Genomic DNA, 8,989 nt, shown 5'->3' on the forward strand with positions numbered 1-8,989 from the left:
CTCATCATTAATAGAAAGCTGTCCTGAGACAAACCATAAGAGACTCTTAATCATAGGAAACAAACTGAGGGTTGCTGGAGGGGAGAAGGGTGGAGGGATGGGGTAACTGGGTGATGGACAGTAAGGAGGGCATGCGATGTAATGAGCACTGGGTGTTATATAAGACTAATGAGTCACTGAACTCTACCTCTGAAACTGATCATACACTATATGTTAATTAATTGAATTTAAAAAAAAGTAGTCCTGAGACCCAAGCAGATTGCATAATCATACATGAATTTTATTTCTATACAGAGAAATAGGAAAGAGAAAACAAGATTTAAAAAAGAATCTAATATTTATCATAACTGAATTCAACCAAATATAATTTCTAAACATAAAAATTAAATGTGTTTAGAAATTGTTGTAGACATTGCTTTAAGTATACCTACTACAAAACACATACACTCTGTTGCTGTTTTGCGGACACAGCAAGTTCATCTCCTCCTAAGGTCCTGGTACCTGTCAATCTGATGCCTGAAACACCATCTTTCTATATCTTTACATGACTCACTCCTTCCTTTCATTCACTTCTCTGTTTATATGTTTCTTCCAAAGAGACATCCCTATGATCTTCCAATAATAAATACTTCCTTTTTTTTTTTTTTCAGGGCAAAACAACCAAAACCAAAAAAAAAAAAAAAAGAACCCCACCATAAGCCAAGTCGAAAGTCAATGTCAAATTGGGAAGAAATATTTTCAAGTTGTATTACAGATGAATGGTTAATTTTTCCTAATATATAAGGAGCCCATAAAATGTAGGGAAAAAATGATCAAAGAGGACAAAGTCAATTGGAATGTGCTTAAGCATTAAGAGAAAATGAAATTAAGACTATACCAAAATACAATTTCTCATCTGTCAGATTGGCATAAATTAAAAGGACTAATACTGTGTTGGCAAAGACTTAAGAAAACAAGCTCTCTCATACATTGCTCGTGAATATAAAATATGACAACTTTTGTGGAATTTGGAAATATCTTGACAAAAGTCTCATGCATTTATCCTTTGTTCCAGCAACCACACAGGAAATTGCCTTTTAGACATATCTTTAAAGGTACAAAACAACATATGCACAAGGTTAGTAATTATGGCAAAATTTTTATAATAATAAAGTATTTGAAAAACTAGGCCCCACTGCTTACTAGGAGTGGTACCTTCCCCAAATTCCACAAAGGCTCTATTTAAAGCCACACAGACTTGACTTAGAGAAAGTCACCATAGTCAGTACATACTAGCCATTTGTCATTAGGCAGTATATTGAGCCTCTTTAAACTTCTTTTCCTTCTCTGTAAAATGTAGTAACACCCACTTCAGAGTTGTTTTGATTATTAAAGAGATTAGCCTGACATAACAAAATAAATGGTGTTTTAATGAACATTTTGTTGCTATCAAATTTGTTACTATTGGGGCACCTGGGGGCTCAGTCAGTTAAGCATCCCACTCTTGATTTTGGCTCAGGTCATGATCTCAGGGTTCTGTGTCAGGTTCTGTGGCCAGCCAGGAGTCTGCTTGAGATTCCCTCTCCCTCTCCCTCTGCTCATCTACCCGCCCCCCTCCCCGCCGGTCCCGTTCTCTAAAATAAATAAGTAAATCTTTATTAAAAAAAAATGTGTCATCAGTATTATGAAATAGCTGGAATACACTTCCTTTCAGGTATACTTGTGTGCATCTCTGGGAGAACCGTATTTCTACAGGTTAAATACCTATAAGTGGAACAGTTAGATGATAGATTATGCAATTTAAAATTTTAATAAATTATGTCACTTTTATTAATAAAAAGGCGTTTTTAAAAAGCCTTATTTACATATTTTTGTTCATATCAATTATGATTTGAATTAAACAACCCTAGGGTATCTGTTCCATTTTAACAAATTCTTGGTAACTGCTTTAGTAACTTTTGGTAATGTAGTCTTTTTTTTTTTTGGTCCTTCACCCCTCAGTCTGAATAAGCTGGAAAAAATTGAGAACCTTGAAGGCCCTGAAGGAAACAGAATCTCACCAATCTGAATTAGGAAACAGTTGCTAATTAAGAACAAGGAAGGAGATAATCTGTGTCATCACCCTGGACCTTCTGACAACACCCTTGAACACCAACTATGCCCCCAGCATCCAGAGATGCTGCATCCTCAGAATCTGGGAGAAGTAAGAGCCAGCCAAGGAAAAAGCCAAACCTATACTACTGTATACCATGTACTGGATCAGCTTCCAAGCTAGAACACCCAGAACACTCTAGCCCTTTCTCTGTCTAGCCATCCTGGCTGAAAACTGCAGGGCACCGAAGCTGGGTCCTAGAGAAAAACTTCTCAAGAATTGTCAGGAAACATTGGCAAAAATTTGGAAATGGGAGAAAAAGATTACTGGTGCTCTTGGAGTGGAATTTTGGATGTTGTCTAACAGACTCTGGGAGTTATCTGGTTCTATAAGGATGTACTACTGTGATTATCTTTGATTGGGGTCTAAGCTATTTTGCAACCCTACAAATTGTAGAAAATGTTAACAAAGCAAATGTTTTCTGTCTGGCATTGCAAATGACTCTTGTTCATGACAAATGGAAGTAATTTTGTCTGCTGAGAATACAAATTTCTTGTCAACTGCTGGCTCCCTTAGAGTAACCCATAAATAATCTGTTGATAAAACAAGGCAAAGTTTAGTCTTAATATGAGAAGGGCTGGAGAGTCTTCAAAGGGAGAATGGTAAAGTTGAGATATTTATGAAAATTTGGAGTTTTGTGCAAGATGGGTCTTGCAATTCAGGGGCTTAATTAAGACTGGGTAAGGATAAAATTTTAAGATTGATGGAAACATAAGGTAAGAAGAATTTTGAGGTAAGGAGGCTTGAAAAGTCTTAAGGAGTAAACTCTATTGAAGTTGATCCCATATAAATGTATTTCTAGGTTGAATAATAAACTTATTTGAAATTTTTACCTTCCTGGACAAGAGCCTCCTAAAATAGCAAAATCATGTTGGAGTAGTAAATTTTTATTAATGTAGAGAGTAAGTTATGTAGGATGTAGAATGTTTCCGTTCTCATTCCTTAAGTCATAGTCTTATTTGAACTGATTTTAATATCTTATTGTTTCCTTCCTTAATTAATGAATTAAATAAATCCTTGACATGTGTTTATTTCATACTTGTATAAATGTTGTGGATTTCATCTGTTTTAAATCCTTTAATGAGAAAGCAGATGAGAGCCTGGGAGAGAGGGGGAGAGAAAAAATTATGTGGTATTAAAGATTCACATGAATTTAAAATGAGGGTGTGTGTGTGTGTGTGTGTGTGTGTGTGTTTCTCCAACCATGGTCAGTTAACTGGATGAAGAGAGAAGCAGCGAAGAGTCAAGTAAAAGCAGGGTTGGTATTTTGTTAAGAACCCACAAAGAAGGTGGAGAATGGCAAAGTCTTTGAATGACCATGTCAAAGAGTGATTATGATAGTGGCATTTAAACTGGGAAAATTGGAGAGTAATGCAGACATGGAGGGGGTGCTGTGGCCAGGGAATAGGTGGCAGGAACCGGTTTCATTATGGTGGGATTAAAGGAAATTATGGTGATGGCACCTAGAGAGAGAGAGTGAAAGGCCTGAAACCAAGGTCATAGAAAATTTTTGTAATTAGGGGGTGACAACCGGGTGTGCAGCATGGCCATGGGAAGGAGGGACAGAGAAAGGATGAAATACAAGCTTATTTTAAGAAAGGTAGTGAACAGAATGAAGGTCAGTATAAGCAAGGATCCTCTATGAATTGAAATATCAAGAATCATGATAAGAGAATTATGGAGAGAGAGAAAGAGACAAAGAGCCAGGGACAAGACCAAGAATGTAAAGATAATATTCCAAGAAGTTGATAATATAGGGTATTTTACTGATAGATGACTATGAGTCTCTGATTGTCCAGTGGAGGATTTCAAAAGTCGAAGAGGGGTGGAATATGGAATCAAAACTAGGGATATCCAGGGCCTTATGGTGATAAAAGTGTGAGGAATGACCTTGAATCATGAGCTTCTCGCATAGTGACATTGTTCTTAATGGCCTCAAAGCACTGAGTGGTGGTGAGTATCCTGAGGAGGGAGGTGCGACGGGTCAGTCCAGGGGAACTCACTGTTGGCTGCTCTAGCCCCTGGAGATGTGGAGGCTGGGGAAGGGCTAATCTTCTCTGAGGCAGAGGGTCGCTCTCTTGATTCCCGGGGCATCACTCCAACATTCCATGCCCCTTTTGAACAAGATGGACTTCACTTATTCTCTACAAGGCAGTCAAGTTCTCCCAGGCTCCCTTCTGCCTTAAATGCGCAATGTTAGACACCAGGACCTCTTAGGTGCTTACAAAATGTTTGAGGGGCGCCTGGGTGGCTCAGTCGTTAAGCGTCTGCCTTCGGCTCAGGTCATGATCCCAGGGTCCTGGGATCGAGCCCCGCATCGGGCTCCCTGCTCTGTGGGAAGCCCGCTTCTCCCTCTCCCACTCCCCCTGCTTGTGTTCCTGATCTCGCTCTCTCTCTCTCTCTCTCTCTCTGTGTCAAATAAATAAATAAATCTTAAAAAAAAATATTTGAATCTTAACAACAATATTCCCCATAATATAGAGGAAAGGTAAGCTGTAAAACCAAAATTAATCAATGCTTAACTGTCTATTAACCATACTGCTATGCTTCAATTCGACTCTCCTAGTTAATTATTTTTAACGTGTGGGATGTGGGCATGTTTTTCTTTGTTTTAAATCATGGAGGAAAAATAAACATCCCTGAGGCCAAGACCTCAATATCACCATCTACTGGCCTCTGGTAATATCCAAGCCCTTTGTATTTGCTGTTTTTCAAGATCTTGTCACCAGTCTTGCTTGAGGCAGGCATTTCTTCCTCTTTCAATTTTCCCATTGGTATTGCAGCATTCCTGACAAAAGCACACACTGAAAATGACTGGATGTACTTTGAATACCTCCCTATAGCAGGTTTTTGGGCTCCTCCGGTCCCATCCCATTCTTTCCTCTTTTACCCCTCCCCCACCCACAAACGTTTTCCTTGCTTTCTGTCCCAATCTGCATATGCAGGTAGAGGGGAGTGAAGCCAGGTGTCCTTCACCCTCCCAACGGAGAGTTTCACCTCCTTACTAGGCTTCAGCAGTGGGCTGGTGTTGAGTGGACAAATGTAGGGGATTTTGCAAGTTTCAAGTGTGACCCAAGCTTGGGGAGATAGCAGAGAAAAGCTGATCTCGGGCCATGACGTAGCTGTGTAAAGGCTATTGTCCAGCAGACCCTGATACAAAAAGCTAAATGAAAAAGGAGAGGCAGCCTGGAAGCCCTGAATAAAGGGATCGGGCCATCAGATAAGAGAGACTGAGAGGCCAGCAGCCCACGTTTCTCTTTCTCTTTCTGCTCCAGAAGGTAAGCCCAGTTTCCTTCCTTCCTTCCTTGCTTCCTTCCTTGCTTCCTTCCTTCCTTGCTTCCTTCCTTGCTTCCTTCCTTCCTTGCTTCCTTCCTCCCTCCCTCCTTCCCTTCTTTTCTTTCTTTCCATTTAAATAAGAGTTTTATTGAGGTGTAATTCACATACCACACAAATGACTTGTTTTGAGTGTACGATCCTGTATTTATTATGTTCATAAAGCTGCCTTCCTATCACCACCACCAGTTTTAGAGCCTCCCAGTGACCCCCCTCCCCCAACAAAGCCAGTATCGCTTTTTCTTCCATCCCACCTCCCAGCCCTAGGCAACCACTAAGCTACTTTCTCTCTTTATAAATATATCAATTCTGGACATTTTACATAAATGAAATCATACAGTATGTGATGTTTTCTGGCTGGTTCCTACTGTTTTCAGGGTTCATCCATGTTGTTGCATATATTGGTACTTCATTCCTTTTGATGGCTGAATAATCTGCTGTGGTATGGATACACCACATTTGTTTATCCATTTATAAATTAATGGATGTTAATGTAAGGACACAGGAATCTGAGAGAATTACTAATCCTGAGACTCCTATACTCTACATTCCCCACTGACTTTGAGACCTTGCCAAGTTCTCTTACTATAGACACCTGTCCATTCCTGCTGATCATGACTCCTTAATACACAGATCAGTGACCCACATCTGTTAGCTGCTCAATATCCCATCTTCTTTGCCCTATGATTCTCACAAGGGCTCATACCATTCTTCGCAAGAGAAAGTGATTAAACCCCATCCATATACTCCTTTACTCCTTTCTAGGACACTTGCTACCTCCTTTGAGAGAAAAGAAAGGTTAAGTCCAGAAATCACAGAACACACCCTCTTCTAGAAAGGTTTAGTACTGAGGTCAGAAAAGCAGGACCCTGGCCGACTGTACCAGAAATCCAACAGGGGACATGAAAGATGCAAAAATAAGATCTCTAGGGTCTAGAGCCTCACCATCCTTCCAAGAGCTTAATGCAAAATCTATCTGAGATTCTCCTTTCTCCTCCCTCCAGTATGTTGCTCTTGCAGAGCCTGATCTTGCCGCCTCAGCAGCTTGCTTGATCAGTTACTTCATATTCTCACTCTGTTGCCTTAATCTAGTTTCATCTGGACTGTTTTAATCAACTAGTTGGTCTCTCTGGTTTCCACATTGTGTACTTCCTAGCTGCCACCTTTCCCAGACACCCGAAAGATCTACCCAAAATACAAATAGTTACACTTGCCATTGCCTATAATAAAATCAAACCCCATAGGGCGCCTGGGTGCCTCAGTCAGTTAAGTTTCTGCCTTTGGCTCAGGTCATGAGCCCAGGGTCCTGGGACCGATCCCCTGCATCCAGCTCCCGCTTCTCCCTCTGCCCCTCACCCCGCTTATACTCTCTCTCTCTCAAATAAATAAATAAAATCTAAAAAAAAAAACAAAACAAAAAACCCATAGAAGATATTTATTGAAAGGAAAGTAAACTAGCCAACACATTACAGGACAACATCTATTCAGTACCTGACATGCCAGTTAATTTTAGGCAAACAAATATAAGGAGTTTCTTAGGGTTTTTTTCTAAAGCAGATTTCCATCTTTCACTGATAAGCTGAATTTCAGGTAAAATTTTACTGAATTTAACAATTCAGTAAAAACTGAATTGTTAAAGGCCTGTGAAGGGTGAGGGTGGGTGGATTGGGCTTGCATGAAGTAGGGGGTTCAATATTGTGGGGAAATAAGAGTCCAGGAAATAAGAGAGATCAAGAAAAACTTGTTAAGAGGACTCAAACTGATTTGAAAGATAAAAAGATGTTTTAAAAAGAGCAAAGCAGTGTGGCATTTGACCTGGAATTTTGGAGTAGCTAGTCCCTTGAGAGAAAAACAAGTCAGAAAAGAAATGCAAATTGTATCGAATGGAATGAATTATCCACTATTTGATTTATTCATCCTCACCTTGAAAAAAGCTTTTGATGAAAAGAGTTTTGAGCTAACTCCCGTGCTAGATGCTGCCTTTCCTTTGTATCTTTTCCAGAGCTAGACCTCAGACTTCTCCTTAAAAAAAATTATTATTGAAGTATAGTTGACATACAATGTCATATTAGTTTGAGACGTACAACATAGTGATTTCACAATTCTATATATTACTCAGTACTCACTATGATAAGCATAGTCACCATTTGCCACCATAGAAAGTTACTTCATATTATTGACTATATTCTCTATGCTGTACTTTTTCATTCTGTGACATTTATTTTGTAACTGGAAGTATGTAACTCTTAATTCCCTTTACCTATTTTGCATCCCCCAACACACATCCCAGGCCTTTTTTAATATTGGGGCTCCCTTGGGCTTTCTCCTTGGCCCTTTGCTCTGTTCCTTCAAGGTGCTTTCCCTGGAAAGATGTTCCTTCAGTGTGATCCCTTGAATATCGCTTCATATTTCTCTTCTTGTGTTCTTCATCTGTTAACTCACCTCTTCTTCTTCATGTCCTCATTAAGATGTGAGAGTAAGAAATCTGGATGTACATCTAGAGTTATGTACCCTTAATCCCTACCTACACATTATCACCAATTTGCATGGAGAGAAAACCAATTATTTCACAAATCCATTCTCTTTTATCTGAACCCAAGAGCATCTAGTTACACATGCTTTCCTCTGCATTAAAGCGATAGCAAGACATTTACTCTCCCTGGATTGAGGCATTTTGTTACTTGCAGACCTCTGTACCCTGCTCACTGCTGCCAGGTGATCTTTCCTTATGTGACATTTACAAATTCAGAACATGTTACACACACACACACACACACACACACACACACACACACCCCTGATTAAAACTCTTCAGTGGCTTGCCAGCGATGTTAAGATAATCCAGCGGGCAAAGAATATAGTCCTGGGACAACTGGATATCCACGTGCAAAAGAATAAAATTGGACTTCTATTTCACACAATAAAAATTAACTCAAAATAGATTATAAACCTCAGTATAAGAGCTAAATCATATCTTGATAACCTTGGATTAGGTTAAGCCCTCACAGATATGACAACAAAAGTCTAAGTGACAAAAATGAATGACTTTCACCAAAATTCAAAACTTGTTCTTCTAAAGGAGACAGTCAAGAAAATGAAGAGACAACCCCTAGATGGGAGAAAATATTTACAAATCATAGAATTCATAAAGGACTTGTATCTAGAATATATAAAGAACTCTTAATAATAACATGACAACCCATTTAAAAAAATAGGCAAAGGAACTGAATAGACATTTCTCTAAAGAAGATATGCAAATAGTAGTAAAGTGCATGAAAAGATGCTTAACACCATCAGTCCTTTGAGAAATGCAAATTAAAATATCAATGAGATACCACTTCATACCCACTAAGATGACTATAAAAGACATATAATAATAAATACTGGCAATGAGGGCGCCTGGGTGGCTCAGTTGGTTAAGCGACTGCCTTCCGCTCAGGTCATGATCCCGGAGTCCCGGGATCAAGTCCCACATCGGGCTCCCGGCTCAGCGGGGAGCCTGCTTCTCCCTCTGACCCTTTCTCC

The sequence above is a fragment of the Zalophus californianus genome, chromosome 11 (assembly GCF_009762305.2).
Source record: "Zalophus californianus isolate mZalCal1 chromosome 11, mZalCal1.pri.v2, whole genome shotgun sequence".
In the NCBI taxonomy this organism is placed as follows: domain Eukaryota; kingdom Metazoa; phylum Chordata; class Mammalia; order Carnivora; family Otariidae; genus Zalophus; species Zalophus californianus.